The following is a 23,968-nucleotide window of genomic DNA, read 5'->3' as shown; positions in this document are numbered from 1 at the left end:
ACTTTAAAGGCATTTATGAAGATGTATACCTTGAGTTTCTAAAGTGCATAAGATTTGAATTATGTAGAAGAGATGGTATCCTAGGTGAAGGGGATGATAGTTGTATAAGGAGTAACATTATGTAGGTAGATTGTTCAGGGGCCATTAAGAACAGTTGTGCTCTGAAGAATAAAGTAAAATAAGGTTCCCCTGGTTCACTGATGCTATATTATGAAGTCCTTTGAAATCCAAGTGGAATTTGTCTTAGGACAATAGAAAACAGAGATCCAAGAATACTTTGGTTAGAGAAAATAGTAATGAAATGCGTTCACAGATCATTAATCTGGCGGAATTACTAAGGACAGAGGTGAAGGCTGAGTAGAAAGCTCCTTTAGTGACTGGAGGGTTAATGAGAGTTTAGATTGTAGGGAAGGGGAAGGATGATGTGAGAGTGCATTCAAAGGAAATTTTGCCCGTATTTGATAATGTCTTAATTGTGAGAAATGGAGAAAAATCCAGATCCTTGATTAGGTATCTATGATCAGATTGTAGAGGTGAATCATTAACCATGTTCTACAATTTTCCCACCAAGGACAGACAAGTAGGTTGTTCTTCATAATAGCTCAGTAAAATACCTCTCCAAATGAAGGGGTGTTGAACAAAATCCCTCAAAACAGGATGTGACTTCTGTGGACACTAAAAAAAGGGACAGCACCAAACTTGAAAGAGAGACTAAATATTTGTGAGAGAATTCCAAGAAAGAAAGATAAAAAGGAAATTTTCTTTGAGTCTCCACAACAGACTTCACTCTGAGTCTCTCCAGAGTTTAACCTTCAAATCAATGAATGTCACCACAAATCAGAGGTCCTTAAAGATTAAAAGTTATATTTATTTGAATAATTAATGCATTTTATTTCTCCCCAAATAATTTTTCTTCTTTTTAAAATATGTTTTAGTTGTAGATGAACAGAATATCTTTATTTTATTTATTTATTTTTATGTGATGCTGAGGATCAAACCCAGTGCCTCACACAGGCTAGGCAAGTGCTCTACCACTGAGCCACAACCTCTGCCCTCAAATCATTTTTCAACTAAGAATTGTCTATTCTATAAATTCTTCTTCAAGTTCTTTCTGTCATTTCAATATTAATATCTGGAGATTAAAATTTTGCCTTCTCAAATTTACTAAGTCCATTTATTGGGCCCAATTCCGGGGCTGGGTATACTCAGTATGCCAGATTAAAAGTAAAGGGCAGCTCCCTCCACATCAGCAGGCGATTAAAAACATCCCAAGGCCAACTCCCTAACCTTTCCCACATTCAGCCCAGAGAGGGCTCAGCCCCACCCCCTCCAGCGAAACGGAAAAGCGCCTGCGCAAACTCAAAATCTATTCTCCTCACAGTGAAACAACACCCCCCTGCCCCAAGGTTCTGATGCGCAGGCGCAGCGCCCTCCGTGCAGCTGAGTGGGGCTGAGTAATCTACTGTCCAGTGAAATCTAGAAGTGGTAGAATTCAACCCCCTCCTTTCTTTGAGGCAGAGATGCCACTTCCTCCTCCTACCCGGCCAGAAGTGCATCCCAAACATAGCCCTCTCTCGGAGCAAGGTACTGCACTCTCTGGCAAAGACCACTGTATCCCTAGCCTCTGCTCGGTTTTAACCTCAAACTGCCGCCAGCCTTTGATGGTAGGGTAGAGGCAGTTAGCTCTCCAAAAGCCGCACCAATTTGTTGACTGCCTCTTTAGGCCACTGAACCTACGGGCACCCCACGGGGCACAGTATCATCACGGTGCCTTGCCCGCCCTCTTTCGCCTTTCACAGTCACCCAGGTAGGGTGCTTACCTCGGGGCGTGGTGCGGTCACGGAAGGGGTCAAAGGATCCCAGAACTGGCCAGTGCTGAGGCAGGCGGATTCAGCGAGATTTTTCCTGGGTCTCCACTGCCGCCTCAGACAATGAAATCAGCGTGTCCGATCATCAATTCTCATCATGATCGTGACGTCACAAAAGACAGCGGCCAATGGGAACCCGAGATCAGCTCCGGACAGTCCCTGGCCTCAGCCCAGAACCCAAGAGTGGGGAGGGGGAAACAGAGATGGCTGCCTGCAGTAGGGCTGCCTCTTCCCTGCATACATCAGCTGGACCTATGGCCAGGCCTCTCTGTACCTCTTTCTCTCTGAATAGCTGTGAACATCCCTGTGACTATAGTAGTTACATGACAGACATTTGAGCAGGTGCTGCCTGGTCTTTCAACTTGAGATTGGTTTTCAGTGAAATTGTCCTACACTACCCAAATCAAGTGATACCAGAAAGAAATGCAGTCAGCATTCAACTGACAGGTAATTCCATTCCGTTTTATTAAATGCAAGATCATGTCCATCTAGTTTTTGGAACTTTCTAGTAAGACTGAGTGTCGTATTATATGTAATTGGTTCACTGCATTTACTGAAACAAGAAATTATGGGTTTCCTTCACCTAACCTCAATCCCTATTCTGTCAGAAGTTACCTGGGTGATCTCCATTACAGGGAAAAATTGAAGCCACATGTTGCATCAGTCAACACTGCACAACACTGCACAAATTTGTTGGATGCCATGAGAGATGGTGAATTCATTTGTTCTCTGCAATTATAGAAGTTGTAACTTCATTTGGAAGATAATACTATCTTTATGTAAATATTAACAATGTAATAAATTGCATGATCATATGCTCAGTCATAAACTACAGAAAAGGGCTAGATTATTTTTTGTCTGGAGACATCAGTAAGGTGGGAAAGTTGGGGCACATTCTGTAGTTGGAATTTGACTACTGAATTGGAGACAATGGAAGCCCATGTTTAAAGGGCAAGAATAGGCAAAGGTACAGAAGTACAAATGTATATATGAGTAGGGCCATGATGAAGCCAGTTTGACAAAAGATGGCATATTTTGAGACTAGTGGGAGATAGGATAGGCTGATAATAAAAGCCTTTGAAAATAAGCAGACAACTTTGATTTGATTAGAAGCCACCAATACCCCTAGGATAAGAGACCACAATCCTCTACATTCAAGGATCTACAAAGCAGCTTAAGTGATTTTCTTCTAACAAAAATCAATTCATGCTCAGCTCCATTGTCCAATGGCTTCCATTCTCATACTATGCTTGCAAATTTCTCACCATGTGCTCAAGGTCCTAAATGATCTGACCTTAACATCTCTTTGACTTCACCCCCTGTCATTCTGCCACTAACTCACTTATCAATTATATCACCTTCTTTTCATTTCTCAGGCTGATGCCCACATCAAAGAACTTATACTATATTGTGCCCTCTGATATTTGTATGACTTACTCTTTCACTTGATTCAAACCTGTGGTCAAACCTCTGTGAAGAGATGTTCCCTACTTAAAGGAAATTCCTGGACACAAAATAGACAAACTAGTATTTCTTGAATGAATGAGTGAAAGCAATTTTTTTTCTAGTCATTAATGTACATTTTGGGTAAGATTAGGATAGACTGGAATGAGATAAAGCAGACAGTTGTAGAAGTAATCCAGCTTCTAGATCAGTCTGTTAAGAGTAGGAATGAATACAAATAATAGAATCTAAATCATTTCAAAGAAGAAATGATAAGGGTGAGTGTGAATAATTAGGAGATGACCTACTGATGATTAATTAACACATTTATAAAGTATTTACTGTGTGCTTGGAACTGAGGTAATATGAGAAAAAAGAAGAGCACATCTCCTATCCTTGAATATTTCATAGTCTAACTGGAAGAGAAGACATATGTAAAGCCAGATAACAAAAAAAGTTAATTAAATTCCTTCGGCTATTTTTCATCTTTTCTGTTTGCAATCTATATCCAACTCATCAGTATATTTGAAGGCTGTACCTTCAAAATATATCCCAGATCTGAGCATCCCTTACCTCTTCCTCATTGTCTACTAGGCGAACGTCCCATCCCCTTTAGTTTGAATTACTGTGAAAGCCTAATACATGGTTTCCTATCCTTCTTTCTTGTCCTTCTTCAATACTTTCTTTTAACACAAGTCAAAATATTCTTTATAACTTTTGAATCATGTCAAAACAGCCCCTGGCTTAAAGCTCTCCAAATAATTCCCACTAGATTTACAAAACTCATTTGCAAAAGTATAGGATTGGCAATAAATACCTATGTTGGAAAAGGTTCACTTAAAAAATTAAAAATTCAACATGAGCTCATAGAACATAGTTGTTGACCAAAATAATTCATAATAAACTACAATAATGAAAAGTTTGTATATTAGCTAAGAGTATTTAAGAGTTCTGCTGATCTCTGCTCTAGTCATACCACACTTGCTTTAATCTGTTGGTTATCTTTATTTTTAAAGAGATAATCCACCCATGGCTATGACTTCAGAAACCAGGAATTATGAGGCATTCAAAAATATATGATATGAGGCGAAACTCCAGGAACCGAGAAAGCATAGGTTAGAGAGGAGAAAACCTGGACAAGATAAAACTATCTTCAAATATTTGAAAAATTGCCGGGGTAAAGATAGATGTGACTTATTGTGTGGCTTTCCAGAGGACAGAACAAAGGCCAAAATAGATAACTGATGGAGACAAGTGTCAACTTAAAACGGAAGTGTTCAAAAATGATAGGTACTATTTTCTAGAGTCAAAAGGCCTAAGTCACTGGGGATGTTCAAGCATAATGACTATAAATAAATCAGGAATGCAAAAGACTTACTTATAGTTAGTGACTACTAAAGTTCAACATGGAATTTACTAATTTTCAGTTAATATTAGATGGAAATTCATCAGGAAAATGCCTTCAAGGCAGAAGTGGACTTAGCCTTTCAGGTTTTGGATTGATGGAGCTGAATGGAAGGATAATTCTAGGTTTCATCACCAGTAATAGAAGACAATGAATTTATTGATCTCTTATTCTTCAGTAGATCAGATATAAATAAAACATTTTAACAGTGAATTTTGTGTCAGCATAGGACTTCATACACAAAAGAAAAACTTATTTTTCCTGATTATTTTTTCTGTTAATAAGCAATTCATTTTCAAGTTCATTTTAATCAAGCTAATTGTGTACTGATATATTCAAGACCTGCATATTTACCTTGACCAACTTCTGGAAGCTTGTAGAATCCTATTGTTTTTGAAAGGAAGTTTCCTATTTGTAAGTTTTAATTGCCTTTCTTTAAATTTGGAATTGGTGCTCAATCAGATGGGGCATTATAGATACTTTTGATAAAGCGACAAAGCCTTGCATCTTTTTTCCAGAAACATACAAACACAAACATAATGATACTTTTATGGCACCGGAGGATCATACATAAACTTTGTGGAGTAGGTAGTTTCTAGGTAAATAAATATCCAGTTAAATGATTTGAGACTATGTATAAAGTGAAATATTTTATCATAAGAGTGTTAATAGTACAGATAAATTGTTTGGAAAGGGTTTCATTATTTATTTAGCAATATGAAGTGTAAGCTGTCCCAGAATGCCTCAAATCAGTACTGTCTTTAATCAACTCAAGGATATCAACCAAGAACTCATAATTTGATCTGAAGGCTTATTTATCCCTAAAGGAACTAGAATATCTGAGGAATTGAGGAGACCAGTAAGGTCCTCAGTTCAAATTAAGGGTAATACCTTGAGGATACCGTTGACTAAAAAAGCAAAATGTATTTGAAAAAAGTGCCAAAATATGTTGCTATTCACATGGTTACAAAAGAAGGCAGCAGAAAACTAATTATGTTAGACCAATATTTGGGGTTAAATGAGTGTTGAGAAAGAAAGGGGAAAATTAACTCTTAAAAGTTCACAGTAATTTATCAAGCTTTTGAAAACTTACTATGAACTAAAAATTTAAAGATTTGAAATAGCTGTCTTGGAAAAAATTAGATGAGAGAAAATACTGCCTCATTTTTATATTATTTTGCCATCATTTTATGGATAAGGAAAATAAAATACAAGGAAGCACAAAGTGAATTATCTTAGTACAATTGATCAACAATTTACTAAATGATAAATTTGATCAACTAGAGTTTATAATAATTTGAAAATGACTATTAACAATCATGTTATTTTTCAATCCTAGTGAGTGGATAAATATTGAAGATCTATGGTTTGACAAGGCAAGGCCTGTAGCTATGTCAATGTGGAACCAATGATCTGAAACTATGGAACAAAGTAGTCTCATATATAGAAATCAGTATATAGAACAAGTCAATAAAGTCCAAATTATAGATAGTTGGGGGGAAAATACACCAAGTGATACATGTAGCAAAATTCACAACAGCTAAGATTTGGGGCCTAGAGATGTTCAGACTGTATTACAGAAATTAATGATTGAGTTAAAGAAAATAAACATCAGAAAGCAGGCAAATTATTGGGAAAGCTGCATTAGGATCTAAAATAGTAGGCAAAAATTCAGGCAGATGCATATGTAAAGAACAAACCAAAAAAAAAGGAAATTAGAGATGAAACAGGATAAACTCAGGCCAGGGAAACATGATTTATCAATTAAATAAGTGTGTGGTCAATGGGTAAAACAAATCAAGCAATAGTGATGTCATAGAAGCTTAAAGCACAGAAAATGAATAGGTAAATGGACAGATATTAATACCATGGTGGATCTTGATCAGTGAAGCATCTCTTTAGCTTTGTGCTTGAACTTTAATAATCCTAGTATGACTAGACAGGGCTCTGGAGGTGGAAGCAAATAATTGGGAACACCTGGCTGGAATGACCTGCATATGGACATAAAAGTAGCATCTTCTGGGATCATATCCCAACAACAAACTTAGAAGTATGAAGTTCTTTAAATATAATATAAAGGTTCATAAGATGACATATTTCTTTCAAAGTTAAATGATAATCATTTTTTTATTAAGGTAAATTTCTAAATGACACATAGAAAAAACATTTGTCAATAAAGTTTCATGAACCATTTTCAGAATTTTATAATACTGGTTGCATTACACAGACTATGAAAATGTTGTATCGGTATTTATAAATGTGTCTTATAAATGTTTATTTTAATTCTTCTTATTTTTCCTTCAATAAAAATTCCCAGTCAGCTTCAGAATACTAACTAATGATATGTTATCTGGGTACATATCCCTTTACTGAGTATCATAATTGAGTTTCATTTAATCATCACAAATTTATTTGGTGTGACAATGTGTAGGAAGGAAAATACAATGGGTTGGTGGGAGCCATCAGGCAATATGACCCATTTTTTTCCTACTGGTATGATACCCAAAAGTCATCTATATGTTCTAAAATATAAATCTATAGGGTTAGAGCTTTATTGGTTACTATTTAAATATGAAATACATATGAAATAAATGAGTCTGTGGAAGTAGAGAAAACATTTCAGTGTATTAGTGCCTTAAAAATTGAGTTTTTAAAAAAAACCAAATAATTTACTTAGCAATTATACAGAGTCCCATGTACTCTTTTGGAATATTGCTATTGAATAGCTAAGCTATTTGGTAATGATTTACCTTACTTAAGCTATACCTTTAACTTTATAAACAAGAATCAAAAGCATCCTTAAATAATGTGAAGTCAGAGCTATCAGATGTGTCTTTTAGGGAAGTTGATTTGAGGTGGTTAATGATAGAGAATGTTGGTCAAGAGAGTTTTAAATTCAAGCTGAGTCTGGCAGGGACTTCATAATATGGCTTAGAGTTCTGACTAAAAGTTTAAAGCAAGATTTGAAACTCAGTGATCTAAGTGAAACGCAGTGATCAGATATGGAGGAAGTATCTGCCTAGGTGGTAGAATGTGGATACTGAAACAATGTGTGAAAAATTATGGAGCTGAAAGTAATGCTTGGCCAAAATGGGTAAGTTTGCAATAGACCATGGGAACTTCCTTTTTGTGCCTCATGAATTTCATCTGTTTATAGATTAGTTCCTTCTGACAGAAATTTCTTATAGTGAGGCTACTCTGGATGTTCTGCACTCACCTGGAAGTAGAAGTCACCTGGAAGGAGACAATGACCAATACCCTCAAATTTAAAAGACAATCTCTATCTGGTGAAAGGTCAACATTGATATTCCAAAGCTGTGGGAAAAACATTCAGTATAACTTAGAATTATAGGGCTGCTATGGACCACAAATATTCAAGTAGTCAATTCTCTTTCCAAAGTTATCCTTAAGCAATATCCTCTGTTGTAATTTTTATTTATGTATGTCATGAGAAATAAACTAGGAAGACTCAGCATATGTGGATAATTTAATGCAGCAATCAAATAAAACAGATCTTTTTTCACTCAGGTCTAATCTACATTTATTAAGCTTCCAAAATTATAAACACTATACTGGGATATAGTTATATATGTCATCTTATTTAACTTTCTAAATCCAGAGAGGAGGGAGTTAACTTCGTTTTACAGATGAAAATATTGGATATGGATAATTTTAATGACAATAAAGCAGAAATTTGTAAAGAAAATTTATATAAATGCCTTTAACATGTGTTTTGTAAGGAGAAACAGGGTTTTTTTCATAGCTACTATTTGCAAAAGGCAAGACTTACTTTTTCCCTATTTAGGTATACTGTTACTTTTTAATATGTAGCCTAATAATCCTAATGATTGCCATTTTATTAAATGATAGTTTCACACTACATAATAAAATAAATTATTTACAAATATTCACTCATTTAAGCTCTCCAACAAATTTATGAGGGATTACTATCTCCAGTTTTTGAGGAGGAACCAAGTTTTAGAGAGCCTCAAAATTTTTTATGTAAAAGAAATAATATTCAATGGTAATTATGCCTAAATTCGAAGTCCTATTATTCCTAAACACTCTGTTATATTTGCTTCTGTGCTCAGGCAATAGTCACATTCTTTTTGAAACAAGACTCTAGTGGAGAAAGTTGATTATTCACTGAGTAAAATATGGCACTAATAAATTATTTCCAGTTTAGAAAGGATGGTATTGGCATTGTGATTATGTAAAAAATGTCCACTCTTATACAGATACAAACTGAAATATGTAGAGGTAAAAATATACAAAATCCAGGTTTGCTTTCAAATAGTCAATGAAAGAAAATATTTAAGTCAATGTGGCAAAATATTGACAATTTTTGAATTTGAGTTATGGATATATAGGGACTTCATTCTTCTCTCTTTAATTTTGTATATATTTAAATATTCAATAATTATTATGTTAAAAGTAATCATGAGTTGAGTACCTAGCAAGCCCCAAATGGACCTATTCTTCTTTAGTTTCATATTGATGTCCAAGGTGAGACATTCTTATATTCATATTCACACCACACCTTCTATCGAAAGCATCACACAGCAGAACCAACTTTTGATAACCCCTACTTCCTGTCAGGAATGGACTACTTTATGTTTTGCATGCTAAAATGCCTTGAAAGTAATATAAACTCTTGAGTATAGGAAAGTCTAATATGCTCATTATACTTTGACCAACTATCAAAAATAAAGGATACACTTCTTTCTGAAACAGTCCTATTTTTGGCACATACAACTTATCACTATATGATGTGAAATCATATAATCTTTACTTGTTTACTGTATATCCTGTCCCCAATAGATGGTAAGCTTCATGAGGTAAAGGATCTTGTCTGTCTCATTTACAGCTGCATTCCAAGAAGTTGAACCATTGTCTGGTACAATGTAAGCACTCAATAAATATTTGTTGAATGAGTGAAAAAATGAATAAAAGACTAGCTGCAATTTTAGGGTTTCAGGCATTATACATGGAAAAAGTTAAATATTCATTTTTATACTCAAAAAGGAAATGGTAGGTTGAGAGGTCAGGAAAAGGTGGCCTGCATCCAGTGGCCTTGGAATGGTGGTACAGATGAATCCAGATGTCAGGGGCCCCAAGCTGCATTAAATAATCCACTATCACCTCCAACCTGAGGAATGATTACGATAATGTAAGGGTCAAGGCTAAAGGCATTGAGTCAGATCATTATAAGCTTTAGAATTTCAAAGCATATAGAGTTTCCAGAATTACTTGAGGTCACTAAAAATTTAGTAAGAAAGTTCCAGATACCTTGCTCCTCAGGAAATTGGAATCTTTACCCAGTGTTCGTTGTTGTACATTTGTTACCTGGGCCTGGGGTAGGAACTGACAACTTCCTGCAGTGTTCATCTTTCCCTAGAAAAATGAGAGAAAAATAAACAATTTCTTACATCATTATTACATGCTATGAAAAAATTTAACAGTAGCAAATTTGCCTTTTTATTAGATGAGGAGTAGAGGGAAAGACCTGGTAGGCATTAAGATTATAAAAGGAATGAAAGATTAATGGAGGTGGATGTTAAATAGAAAGGGTAGAAGGAAACACAAATTTTATTCATTTTTCAGTTTGGACATGTATATTTGTGGTCTTAAGTGATTGTACTCTTAAATGCCTCCTGAAAATAATACACTTTTAAGGTATGATAAATGTTAAATTTTCAGAAAGAATTAAACATTACATTAAATGAAGACCTTAAGAAGGTTAAGACATTATCAGATGATGAATAGATAGAGCATGTTATTTATTTTATAAAGCTTGAATGAACATAGTAGCAGGACAAATGAAATTGCTTATACACATGGAAAAATTCTAGATCTTATGCAAGTAGGATTAAGTGTACTTATCATTAAGTAACTACAAATTTAGAGAGTGAATGAATTGTTAAAGTATGAATATTATTCCATTTTAGTGCCTACCTTCTATGTACAAAGACATTTTTATCTGAATTACATCACCATCTGAATTATAGCATATATTAGATGATGATATTACCACAGATTTCTAAAAGGTAATACCATAACTTGACAAAAGAAGAAAGGTGAGAATACTTTTGGCATTCCAAATGTAACAAGGGATTTCTAGAAATATGAACTTTTTATCCTGAGGTAATGGCTGAAGGTAAATTCCAGATTCCAGAAAGCAGAGCAAAAGAAGGAACTACTAGGGTGAAATGTAAACTCCTATCAAACATGACATTTTTGAGATACTATAAATGACACAGAGGCCATGAAATTGGATGTCTCTTAACAGTAATCAAATGTAATATAATGTAGATTTTCCATACTATAATACAGAACTAATTTTGGTAACACACACTCCTTAGAGGAATTAAATGCTTAAAATTCTTCATCCACTACCACACTACCACCCACTCACCCTCTGCATTATACTCTACAGGAAAAGAAATAATGATTAAGACAAAATGGAGAACTCCAAAGACATACAATTAGGCATAAAAATAGTTTCAGGGAGAAACTTTTATAAATTTAAGTTAAGGAAATATAAAAAAAGTACTAAACTGGTACACTTTGTCTTACTTCCCAAGTGGTTGATGTAGTAACATAGGAGTAAGAAACATTGGACTAGGATAATACCCATGGACAGATTTTAAAAATTCTGCTGGGTCTGGGGGTTTATACCATGGGCACAGTACTTGCCACCATGTGAAAGTCTCTGAGTTCAATCCCCATCACCTTGCAAAACTCTGCTCTATGAAAATAACTCAAGTAAAAGGAAGCACATTACAGGCACCTCAGGCTTCTCTTAGCTGAGGTACTGGGCTGAAGGAGAAGAGTAGAGTTGAGACTGACTCCACACAGTTTGGCCTGGCTCATTGGAACATTTTTTTCTACATGTATAACGGGAGATTCATTAAATATAAGCTGGGTAGACTTCCATTTGGGACATTATGAAAATGTTCTCTCTACATTACACCTACAAATGATGGAAAAGTTGCAACATTAATTTAAATGCATAGCTAATTTTCTAAGAAATTAAGAGAAATACTGCGAATTTGGTAATAAAATGTTAAGTTATTCCAATAAGCCTATTGTAGGGGAAAAAACAAAATATTGGATCAAACCACATATTTTAAAAATCTTTAGAAGCAATGAATAAATGAAAGAAAGCTCATAATTATCAGGAAAAAATGAAGGGAGAGTGAAAACCCAAACATGCAATGAGAGCACAGAAGCTGCTTTAGCCCTGAAAGTATTTGGGAATCTCAAAAAACATAAATTTTATAAGTCAGGTTATCAAAGTTTAGATGACTCAGGGTAAGGGTAAACTGTGATGGAGTTGGCTGACCATGGATTAAGGGTTCAGAGATTCTGTCCATGGTTGGTTGACTCCATCACTCTGGGCCCAAGGTCAGACAGAATATCTTGGCAGAAGGACATGGAGGAGTAAAGTATCTCAGAATATGACAATCAGGAAGTAAAGAGAAAGCTCGATTCATCAGGGACAAAATATTAACCCCAAAGACACATGCCTAGTGACCTATCTCTTCTAGTCACACTCTACCTCCCTTCAGTTACCATCAAGTTAATCTGTATCAGTATATTAATCCACTTATTAGGTAAAAATATTCATAATCTAATTATTTCTTTCTGAATGTTCTTACATTTTCTCACACATGAGCTTTTGGTTATACTCTATATCTAAACACACCACAAAAATGATGGAATGGTACAATACTTGTTCTGGGAAAATAATATTCAATCTGAAATTCTATATCTATTGATAATTTCTTTGAAGTAGTGTTGAAAATGAAATTATTATCAAAAGAAAATTAATTGAAAGACACAACCTTCAAAAAGAAAAGTTTTAAGAAATATTGTGAAAGTGTAATATTTGAAATAAATTGAAAGACACAACCTTCAAAAAGAAAAGTTTTAAGAAATATTGTGAAAGTTTTCTTTTTGATGAAAGAAAATAAGATAGTAAATATGTGGATGACTCTAAATGAATATTTGCTAGATGAAGGAATATTCATGTCATCTTGTGAGATTCAATTTTTAGGAATTTATTTCTTAGAGCTCTTTAAGGTTCACAGAAAATAAATAAAAATAAAAATAATTAAGAATAGTATACAAACAAGTAGAAGTAGCTATTATAATATCTCACAAAGAAGATTTCACACAAAAAATTTATTCGAATAGATAAAGAAGACCACTACATCCTGGTAAAGATAACAATCCAACAAGAAGACATAATGATAGTGAATATATATGCCCCAAATGTTAGTACATCCTAAGTCCATATCTGAAAAAAAAGCAACAACAGAACATTATCCCTTAGGAGCATAGTTGCAAAATTCCATCATAAAATATTAGCAAACTACATTTAAAACCCCCTCAAGAAAATAATATACTATGATCAAGTGTGTGTCATCCCAGGGATGGATGATTGCTTCAACATATACAAACAAATAAATGTAATTAAGCACTTAAGCAGAATTAAGGACAAAAATTATATAATTATCTCAATAGATGCAGAAAATGTCTTTGATAGAATCCAACATCCATTCATGTTAAAAATACTGGGCAAAACTAGGGATAGAAAAAACCAATCTCAACGTTATGATGCTATAGATGACAAACCCTAATCCAACATCCTTTGAGTAGACAAAAACTGTAAGCATTTCCTCTAAAATCAGAAACATGAAAATGATGTCTACTCTCATTACTTCTATTTAATATAGTTCTTGAAACTCTAGCCAGAGCAATCAGGCAAGAGAAAGAAAATAACAAGATACAAATAGGAAAAGAAGAGGTCAAATATCTCTGTTGGCAGATGACATGATCCTATATTTAGAAGAAGACTCAAAACCACTCCACAGATATTTATAGAGCTGATTAATGGATTCTTCAAAGTAGCAGGATATATACTCCAACAGTGAGTCTTCTGAGAAAGAAATCAGGAAAACCATGCCATTTACAATCACAAAAAAAAATAAAATATTGGACATTAATTTAACAAAAAGGGTTAAATATCTATACAATGAAAATTATAGAAGAAGAAAATTATTTGAAGAAGACCATAGAAGATGAGAAGATCTCACAGGAAATTTAATAAGCAGAAATAATATTGTCAAAATGGCCATACTAGCAAATACATATACAGATCCAATAGTTACCAAAAAAATAACAATTAAATTATTAATAGAATTAAAAGAAAAGTCCTGAAATTCCTTTGTAATAAAGAGACCAAAATGACCAGTACAATCCTAAGCGAGAAGAGTGATGCACAAAGCCTCACAACACCCAATCTCAAATTATACTAGAGAGCTATAGTAATAAAAGCAGCATGATATTCACATCAAAATATACATGAAATCCAATGGAATAGAATAAAAGAGACAAATTCACACACTTACACCTTTCTTATACTTGTCAAAAATGCCAAAAATATATGTTGGATAAAGATAAGACCTTTTATTTTAACAAATGATGCTGGGAAAACTGGTATCCATATGTAGAAGTATGAAACTTGATCCCCATTGCTCATCCTACACAAATGCTACATACAAGTGGATCAAAGACTTAAGCATTAGACCAGATACTTTATAACTTCTAGAAGAAAATATAGGGTCAACTCTATTATATTGGTGCAGGGACTGACTTCCTTTACAAGACCACTAAACATCAACAAATAAAACAAGAATTAATAGGTGGGGCAGCATTAAGTTAAAAGCTTGCACACATCAAAGGAAATGATTAAGAATGTGAAGAGAAAGGCTACAGAATGGGAGAAAATCTTTGACAGCTGCTCCTCTAAGAGGAGCTCCTGTAATATCCATAATAATATCAAATATTAAAAAAACCTAACATCTAACAAACAAACAATGCAATAATAAAGGACAAAAGAACTAAGCAGACATTTTTCAAAAGGTGAAACACAAATCCCCAAGAAATATATGAGAAAATATTCAACATCCCTAGCAACCAGAGAAATGCAAAATCAAAAGTATACTAAGATTTCTTCTCACTCTAATCAGAATGGCAACTATCAGAAAATAAATAATAACAATTGTTTGTGAGGCTGTGTGTATAAAAACATACTGATACATTGTTTGTGTGACTGCAAATTAGTACAAGAAGACTGGAAAGCACCATGGAAATTCCTCAAAAAGGAAATATTACCATCATATATCACAGCTTTCCCACTCCTTGCCATTTATCCAGAAGAACTAAAATCAGCATACTATAGTGATACATCCACTTCATAGCAGCAAAATTCACAATAGACAAATTAGGGTATCAGCCAAGATAAATATCAGTAGATGAGTGGCTTAAGAAAATGTCTTATATATACACAATGGAATTTTACTCAGCCATAAAAAATAATGATATTATGGCATTTTTATGAAAATGGTGGAACTTGAGAACATGATGCTAAGTGAAATAAGCCAGAATCAGAAAATCAAGGGTCAAATTTAGGGAGCTATATAAGAGCTTAGGTAGTAAGGGAAAATTGGTCAGTGGGGTGTTTGGGGGTAGGGCAAGAACAAAGGAGCATGGAGAGGGTCTTCTGACTAGCTCAGCTTCCAGCTTGGTGAAATCACTTGTGGACACAAGTGGGGGAGCCAATTAGACAGTTCTGTACTTCTGCTCCTAAGCAGGGGATACAATGGAAAAAATAAAGCAGATGTATTGACAGAAGAGGCACCAGTCAATAATTGTGAGGAGCATGTGGACAGGAGAGGAGAAGACAAAATTCCAGGAACCATAAAATAAAAGGCAAAATTCCCCTGCAGGATTCTCAGATATGGGGCCCATTCTTTTCAGAGATGTCTATCTCTGTTTCTCTAGCTCTTTTCTATAAATCTACTTCTAGCTTGCTATTTCCGTATCCTGTTCTTCAATTCTTTGCTGAATGGAGACAACAAACCTGGCACCTTTTGATGGTAACAAAATATTTTCTCTCATATGTGGGAGGTAGAACAAATTAAGGCAAAGAAGGCAGGTGGGTGGGGGGCATATTATATGATATCTACATAGTGAAAATCAGTGGAAAAGGGAAAGAAGATGAAAGGGAGAGAGGAGGGACAGAAAAGGGGAAAATGCAGAAACTATATATATATATATATATATATATATATATATATATATATATATATACACACACACACACACACACACACATACACATATATTGCACCAATAAAAAGTAAATAATGAATGAGCAAAAGGGAGATCAATACAGTAGAGGAGAGAGAATAGGGAAAGGGGAACTGGGAATGAGGCCTGTGATGGAGTAAAACAAATACTATTAATGTATGACTTTATCAAAATGAGCCCAACTTCTGTTCATAACTACAATGTTGTAATAAACATATACAAAATTTTCTTTAAATTTGGACTATGATTTTTTAAAATATAGATATTATAATTAATTATGAAAACACTAAAGGTGAATAAAATGCATGATTTCCAAATATCATAAAGAAACATTAAAATTTTAAATGACTTAAATGTAAACAAGCATAAGAAAAAGAAAAGGGGGACTGGAGTCGTAGCTTAGTGATACAGCACTTACCTAGCACATCTGAGGCACTGGGTTCAGTCCTCAACAGAATTTAAAAAGTAAATAAATAGATAAAATAAAGGTATTGTGTCCATAAATAAAGAAATGGAACTGTTCTAATACATGGTATTTTTTGCTTACAGGTGATTAATGATTACATTAAGTGTAAAGGAATTAAAGCTCCAGTTTGAAGGAAAAAAAGTATAGGATTATAGTGCCAAAATTGAACAAGATTTTAAAATTATCATCTAAAATCTAAGGATAAGGAATGTTTGGAAGTAAATGAGTACAAAAAATTAATATCATGAAAACAATTTTAAATAGTAGTTTGACAATTCAGAAATTCAGATAGAACCACAAAAGACTCCCCCCCACAAAAAAAACACAAAGCAATAATTGAGCAAGAGAAACAAGATAGAGGCACCACACAAATGAATTAATAATATGCTACAAAGCTATGGTGATCAAAAAAGTATATGGTGCTGGCATTAAATATTGGGGAATGATAATGAAAAATTATATCATTATTTTGTGTACATGTACAAATATGTAGCAACAAATCCCACTAATAAGTAGAACCATAATGTAGCATTAAAAATTTAAAAAATAGATGATTTTTCAAAACAAACATGAAGACCAATGGAATAAAATAGAAGACTCATGGAAAAATCCATATAGATATAGTCATCTGACCCTCCATAAAGGTGCCAAAAACATATATTGGAGAAAAGATAGCTTTTGTAACAAATGGTGCCAGGAAAATTAAATATCCACATGTAGAAAAATGAAATGATCCCAGTCTCTCACTCTGTTTAAAAGTCAAAGGTGGATCAAAGAGAGGAATCAGACTAGAATCTCAGAATCTGCTCAAAGAAAATGTAGGCACAACACTCCCACATAATCATACAGCCCACAAATTCCTTAACATGATCCCTAAAGTCAACAAATAAAACAAAGAATAAGTGCAACAGCATCCACCTAAAAAGCTTATGCACATCAAAGGAAACAATTTTGTCTGCAGAGAAAGCCTACAGAAAGGAAGAAGATTTTTGTCACCAGATCCTCAAACAGGGGATTAATGTACAGAATAAAGAAAGAACTAAAAAATTTAGCACCCCCTCAAACAACCCTAATAATGGGTATAAGGACTAAACAGAGACGTCTCAAAAGAAAAATTACAAATGACCAACAAATACATGAAAAAAAAATTCAAGATCCCTAGAAATCAGGGAAATACAGATAAAAACTACATTAAGATTTCATCTCACTCCAATCAGAATGGCAATTATTAAGAATAAGAAAAATAACAAATACTGGTGAGAATATGGTGGAAAAGGTACACTCATAAATTGCTAGTTGTGCTATGTTATGGTTTATATATGTGGTATCCCCCAAAAGCTCATCTGTGAGACAATACAAGAAAGTTTAGAGGTAAAATTATTGAAAGCCTTAACCCAATCAGTGAATTAATCCCCTGACAGGGATTAACTGGATGGTAACTCTAGGCAATTAGTGTGTGGCTGGAAGACGTGAGTACCTGGGGGCTTGCTTTTGGGGCATATTATTTTATCCTTGCTAAGAGGAGCTCTCACTCTTCTTCCTGGTGTGAGGTCTTTGCCACTTTGCTCTACTACCCTCTTTGGCCATTATGTTCAGTCTCACCTCAAGACCCAAGGAATGGAGTTGGCTGTCTATGGATTGGGATCTCTGAACCTGTGAGACCCAAAATAAACTTTATCTCCTCTTATTGTTCTTGTCAGGTCTTTTGGTCTCAGCATTGAAAAGGCTGCGTAAAACAGAAATTAGTACTGAGAAGTGGGGTGGTTGCTGTGACTCACCTCATCATGTGATTCAGAGGCTTTGGGGGCCTTTTGGAATTTGTGGAAGAAATTGTGGAAATTTTAGTGATGCAAGCTAGAAAAATTTTTATAGACTGTTGTAAGCAGTGCTTCCTGGGTGATTCTGGTAGGAGCTCAGAAGACCAGAATGCTGATAAGACTGTGCACAGTAAATACAGAATTTGTGAGGTTTCAAAAGAGGATGACTTTATTGAAAATTGGACTAGAGGCTATTTGTGTTACATTTTGGCTAAGAAGTTGTCTGCATTTTGCCTGTGTCCTGAGATTTTCTGTGGGGCTGATTTTAAAAGTGATGGGCATGTCAATCTGTCAGAGGAAATTTCTAAGCAACATAGCATTCAGGCAGTAGCATTGGTATTGTTGGAGTCTTGTAGCCAAGTTTATTGAGATATCAAGGCAGAAAACAGAGCAGAAAGATTTGAAAACTTTCACTTAAAAGCTGGGAATAAAACTGTGGCTAAGGAAGTTGCTATTGTTAAAGACACTGCTGCCACTAAAGAAATGCTAGAGATTTTGCCCAGAGGCAATGAAAAAGATGGATTGAGGACCTCTCAGAAATTGGCAAGACCAAAGTATCTCAGGCTCAAAGGAATAAAAGTAAAAATTTTCTTTGAGAATAGACCAGGGACACAACTTTCTTGCATAGAGCTTAGGAACTTGTTCACCAGGCTCAGACACCCAGGTACTCAGAGGCTGTTATAGTCACAGACTCTGGAGACTTGGCTACTGTTGGAGATGGAAGCAGGCCTTGGTGTCAACCATGTGGTGCTGGTTCTGAGGAATGCAGAATTCTGGAGTTAGGGGACTATGGAAGCTTCCACCAAGATTTCAATGGAAAGTAACATTGCCAAGAACACAATGGGGAAAGGACTGTATCTTCAATAAGTGAGCTTGGGGAAACTAGGTAACAACCTAGAAAAGGATAAAATTGACCCTTATTTCACCTAATATACAAAAATCAACCCAATATTAGTTATGTACCACTGAAACAGTGAAACTACTAGAAGGACATATGAGGGGAAAGCTTCATTAAATTGGTCTGGGCAATGATTTGGGGGGATATGTCCTTAAACAGACAGGCAACAAAAGCAAAAATAGGCAAAAACGGCCAAATTTAAAAGTTTCTATACAGTCAAGGAAACAATAATCAAGTAAAAATTCAACCTACAGAATGGGAGAAAATATTTTCAAATTACACATCTGTAAAGGGATTGATATCCAGAATACATAACAAATTCAAAAATTCAAACAAGTTAATAGCAAAACAAAAAAAAAATGGAAAAGTGATTCAAAAAATGGACAAGTAGAGGACATCCCAACAGGCAATAGGTATATGAAAAAATGTTCAGCCTCACTAATGCCAATCAAAACCACAGTAAGATATCATTTCACCTCAGATAGAATGACTGTCAACAAAGAAGCAAACAAAAAAAAATGCTGGTAAGAATGATAAATAAAATAAAACCTTTACTGTCTTGGTGAGAATGTAAATTAGCACAATCACTATGAAAAAAAAGTTTTGAATGTATTCAAAAAATAATTTACAATAGCCAATATATGGAATAAACCTAAATTGTTTGGCAATAGATGAACTGATAAATATGATGGATGTACACAATTAAATAGCATTTCACTTTAAAAAGAAGGAAATTCTACCATTTGTGAAAACCTAGATGAACTTGAGGAACATTATGTGAAGTGAAATAAGTCAAGAACAAAGGGACAAATACTGCATAATCTCATTTATATAAAGATGTATAGAATAGAATGGTAACTATCAGTGGTTGAGAGATATGATGGAGAGACATTGATCAAAGGATTTAAAATTTCAGTTAGATTGCAGAAACAAGTTCAAGAGGTTTATTACATAGTCACTATAGTTAATGCGTGTTATTTCCACCAAAGTTGCTAAGAAGGTAGATTTTAATGTTCTCACCCCAAAGAAAGTACATGGGGTAATGTGTGAGTAAATCAGCTTAAGTGAACCATTCTAGAATGTTTAAATATTCCAACCAATATATAAGATAAATATATTCAATTTTATTTGCTATTTAAAATAAATAAATGCCAAATAACTAAATGTTAAACTAAATAACATTCTACTGTGTATTTATTTATTATTTGTGTTATTAGCATTTCAAATTATTTTATTCTTTAAAAATAGTAGAACTATATAAAAACCCTTGATTTAGAAAACATTATTGTAGGTCATGTAAGTCATTTCATGACAATGAAGTTTTAATTTACCATGTTAATATAAAAAATGATTTTGCTTATATTTAATAGCATAGCTTTAAGATGTATTAAGCCAACATTGACAAAAATACATGAATAAATAGAAAAAAACATGCATTTAATCCATAAAACTAATATATATATATATATATATATATATATATATATATATATATATATAATCAGTAAATATATAGATTTGAATAAAATAATGAAGTCCATCCAATATTCCCAACCAAAAATAAATCTGAACCCATCAACTCATACCTACAAATTTCTTTTAAAAAGTACAAGAAGTGTACTTTGAAGTTTTTTCTGAGTAATATAGAATCTGTATCTTAAAGTGGAATGAAAGCATGATAGAATATAAAATGAATAGCTTTGCTTAAGAGGCTGGCTATTGGCTAATATGAAATCTGAAATCAGGGACTGGAAATGTGGTGTTTCATGCCATTAATTTTCAAAACCTTTGGAAAAATACTTGCCTATTATAACTTGGGAAGCAAAAGATTTGTCCACAAAATTCAAAGAATTGATATTATATATGAAATGTTCTCTGGAAATACTTAATCAGATAGAGAGTTTGTGGAGATAGAAAGAATGAATTGGAGGAGACAGATAGCCAATATCTGGAGTTAAAATAAAAGAATTGTCACTACATTAGAAATTTAAGAAAATAATATTATGCCAGTAATTTTGAAAATTCAGAAGAAATGGAAAAATTCTCTCAAAAATAAAAAATGTTCAAAATTTACTCAGATTCAAATATAAAACATGAATAGCACTATGGCCACTAATAAAAATGAATAGGACGGGGGCTGTGGCTCATCAGTAGCGCACTTGCCTGGCATGTGTGAGGCACTGGGTTTGATTCTCAGCACCACATATAAATAAGTAAATAAAGGTCTATAAACAAGTTTAAAAAATTAAAAATTAAAAAAAAGAATAAATTGTCCAACTTTTGACCCACAAGCTCCAGGTTTAGGTGGTTTAATATTTTTGTAGATTACAAAAGCTCGATGAGAGAATAGGAAAAATAGGGAACCTACTCAACTAAATTTTATGAGAACAGAACAGAATATCCATGACACTAAAATCCATACAGGCCAGGATGAAAAATATAATTAAAGGCAATATCACTCATGAACACAGATATATATATATACTTCCTAAATATAAACAGAATATGACAATAAAAATGATAAAATAAAATGATGATATATTATTCTCAATTAGACTTATTCCTGGAAAAAAAATGTATGTTTAATATTAGAAAACTGAGTAATGTAATTGACCACTTTCACAAATCTAAAATATTCATGAAATAATTAGGATAGATAAAAATCATTGGATAAAATTCAGCATTAGAGACCACCCACACCAGCCCTCACAGGACCCATGCTCTCAGTAGACCCAGTTCACCCCTCCCGCGGAAGGACAGACACCCACCAGAGCCTAGCATCTGGTGCAAAACCACCCCTTCCAGCCTCTGGTGCAGGACCACCCCTTCCAGCCTCTGGTGCAGGACCACCCCTTCAGATCAGCAGACTACCCAGGGAACCAAGATCCACACCAGACCACCCTCAGCAGCCCTCTCTGGACCCCTGCTCTCAACCACCAAGGGAGGTCAAGCCCAGAAGCCCAGATTCACCCACACTAACTTGCACAGGACCCAGATCCAGGATGCAGTAGCATTCATTGAGGGACACCAACAGGGTCCAGAAGCCCAACACCAATGTGAGGTACAGACAATTTGCATGGGTACTTCAAGAATATAGGGAAGAAACTGTAATATCTCAGATCCACACTGCAAGAAAGGAAGACACATATAAAACATTAAAAAAAAAAGCAAAGGAGGAAAGTGCCCTATACAAACCAGGAATCTATAATAAGAAAACCCACAGACATCAAAGTTAATGAAATATCAGAGAAGGAGTTCAGAATGTTCATAATTAAAATGATCTGTAAATTAAAGAATGACCTAGGTGAGCAAATACAGACAAAAATTGATCACTCCAACAATAAGAGAGCAAATACAGGCAGCAAAAGATCACTTCAAGAGAGAAAGAGAGACTCTAAAAAAACAGTCAGAAATCCTTGAAATGAAAGATACAATAAATCAAATAAAAAACTCAATAGAAAATATAACCAACAGACTAGATCACTTGGAAGAAAGAACATCAGATGATGAAGACAAAGTATACAATCTAAAAATAAAGCTGATCACACACTGAAGATAGTTAGAAACCATGAACAGAACATCCAAGAATTATGAGACAGCATCAAAAGACCAAATCTAAGAGTTATTGGGATAGAGGAAGGCACAGAGTTTCAAACCAAAGGAATGCACAATCTCTTCAATAAGATAATATCAGAAATGCTGGCCAGAGAAATTATGTGAAAGAAATTAAGGGATACACATAGGAAAAGAAGTACTCAAATTAGCATTATTTGCTGATGATATGATTCTATACCTAGAAGACCTAAAAGTAAAACCAGAAAATTTCTAGAACTAGTAAATGAATTCAGCAAAGTAGTAGGATATAAAATTAACATCCATAAATCAGAGGCATTTCAGTATATCAGTGACAAATTCTCAGACAGGGAAACGAGTAAAATTACCCGATTTTCAGTAGCCTCTAAAAAAAATACTTGAGAATCAACTTAACGAAATAGGTGAAAGATCTATATAATGAAAATTACAGAACCCTAAATAAAGAAATCAAAGAAGATCTTAGAAGATGGAAGGATCCACCTTGCTTTTGGAAAGGCAGAATTGATATTATCAAAATGATCGTACTTCCAAAAGCACTATACAGATTTAATGCAATTCTGATCAGAATTCCAAGGACATTCCTTATCAAAATAGAAAAAGCAATCATGAAATTCATCTGGAAAAAAAAAGAGACCCAGAATAGCTAAAACAATTCTTAGCAGGAAGATTAAAGCAGGTGACATCACTATACCAGACCTTAAACTATACTACAGAGCAATAGTAACAAAAACAGCATGGTATTGGAACCAAAACAGACTGGTAGACCAATGATGCAGAATAGAGGACACAGAGACTAACCCACAAAACTACAATTAGTTATATTAGACAAAAGTGCAAAAAACATTCAATGGAAAAAAGATAATCTCTTCAAAAAATGGTGCTGGGGAAACTGGAAATCCATATGCAACAAAATGAAATTAAACCCCTATCTCTCAATATGCACAAAACTCAACTCAAAATGGATCAAGGACTTACTTAGGAATAAAACCAAATACCCTGCATCTAATAGAAGAAAAAAAATAGGCCCTAATCTCCATCATGTGGGATTAGGCCTCAACTTCCTTTAATAAGACTCCTGTGGTGCAAGAATTAAAATGAAGAATCAATAAATTGGATGGATTACAACTAAAACGTTTCTTCTCAGCAAAAGAAACAATCTGTGAGTTGAATAGAGAGCTTACATCTTGGGAGCAAATATTTACTCCTCATACATCAGATAGACCACTAATCTCTCCGGTATATAAAGAATTCAAAAAGCTAAACTAAGCAACAACAAAAATATAACCCAATCAATAAATGTGCCAAAGACCTGAACAG

This window comes from Urocitellus parryii, chromosome X, assembly GCF_045843805.1.
Source record: "Urocitellus parryii isolate mUroPar1 chromosome X, mUroPar1.hap1, whole genome shotgun sequence".
Classification (NCBI taxonomy): domain Eukaryota; kingdom Metazoa; phylum Chordata; class Mammalia; order Rodentia; family Sciuridae; genus Urocitellus; species Urocitellus parryii.
The sequence above is the reverse complement of the archived record's forward strand: the minus strand, read 5'-3'. Positions refer to the sequence as shown.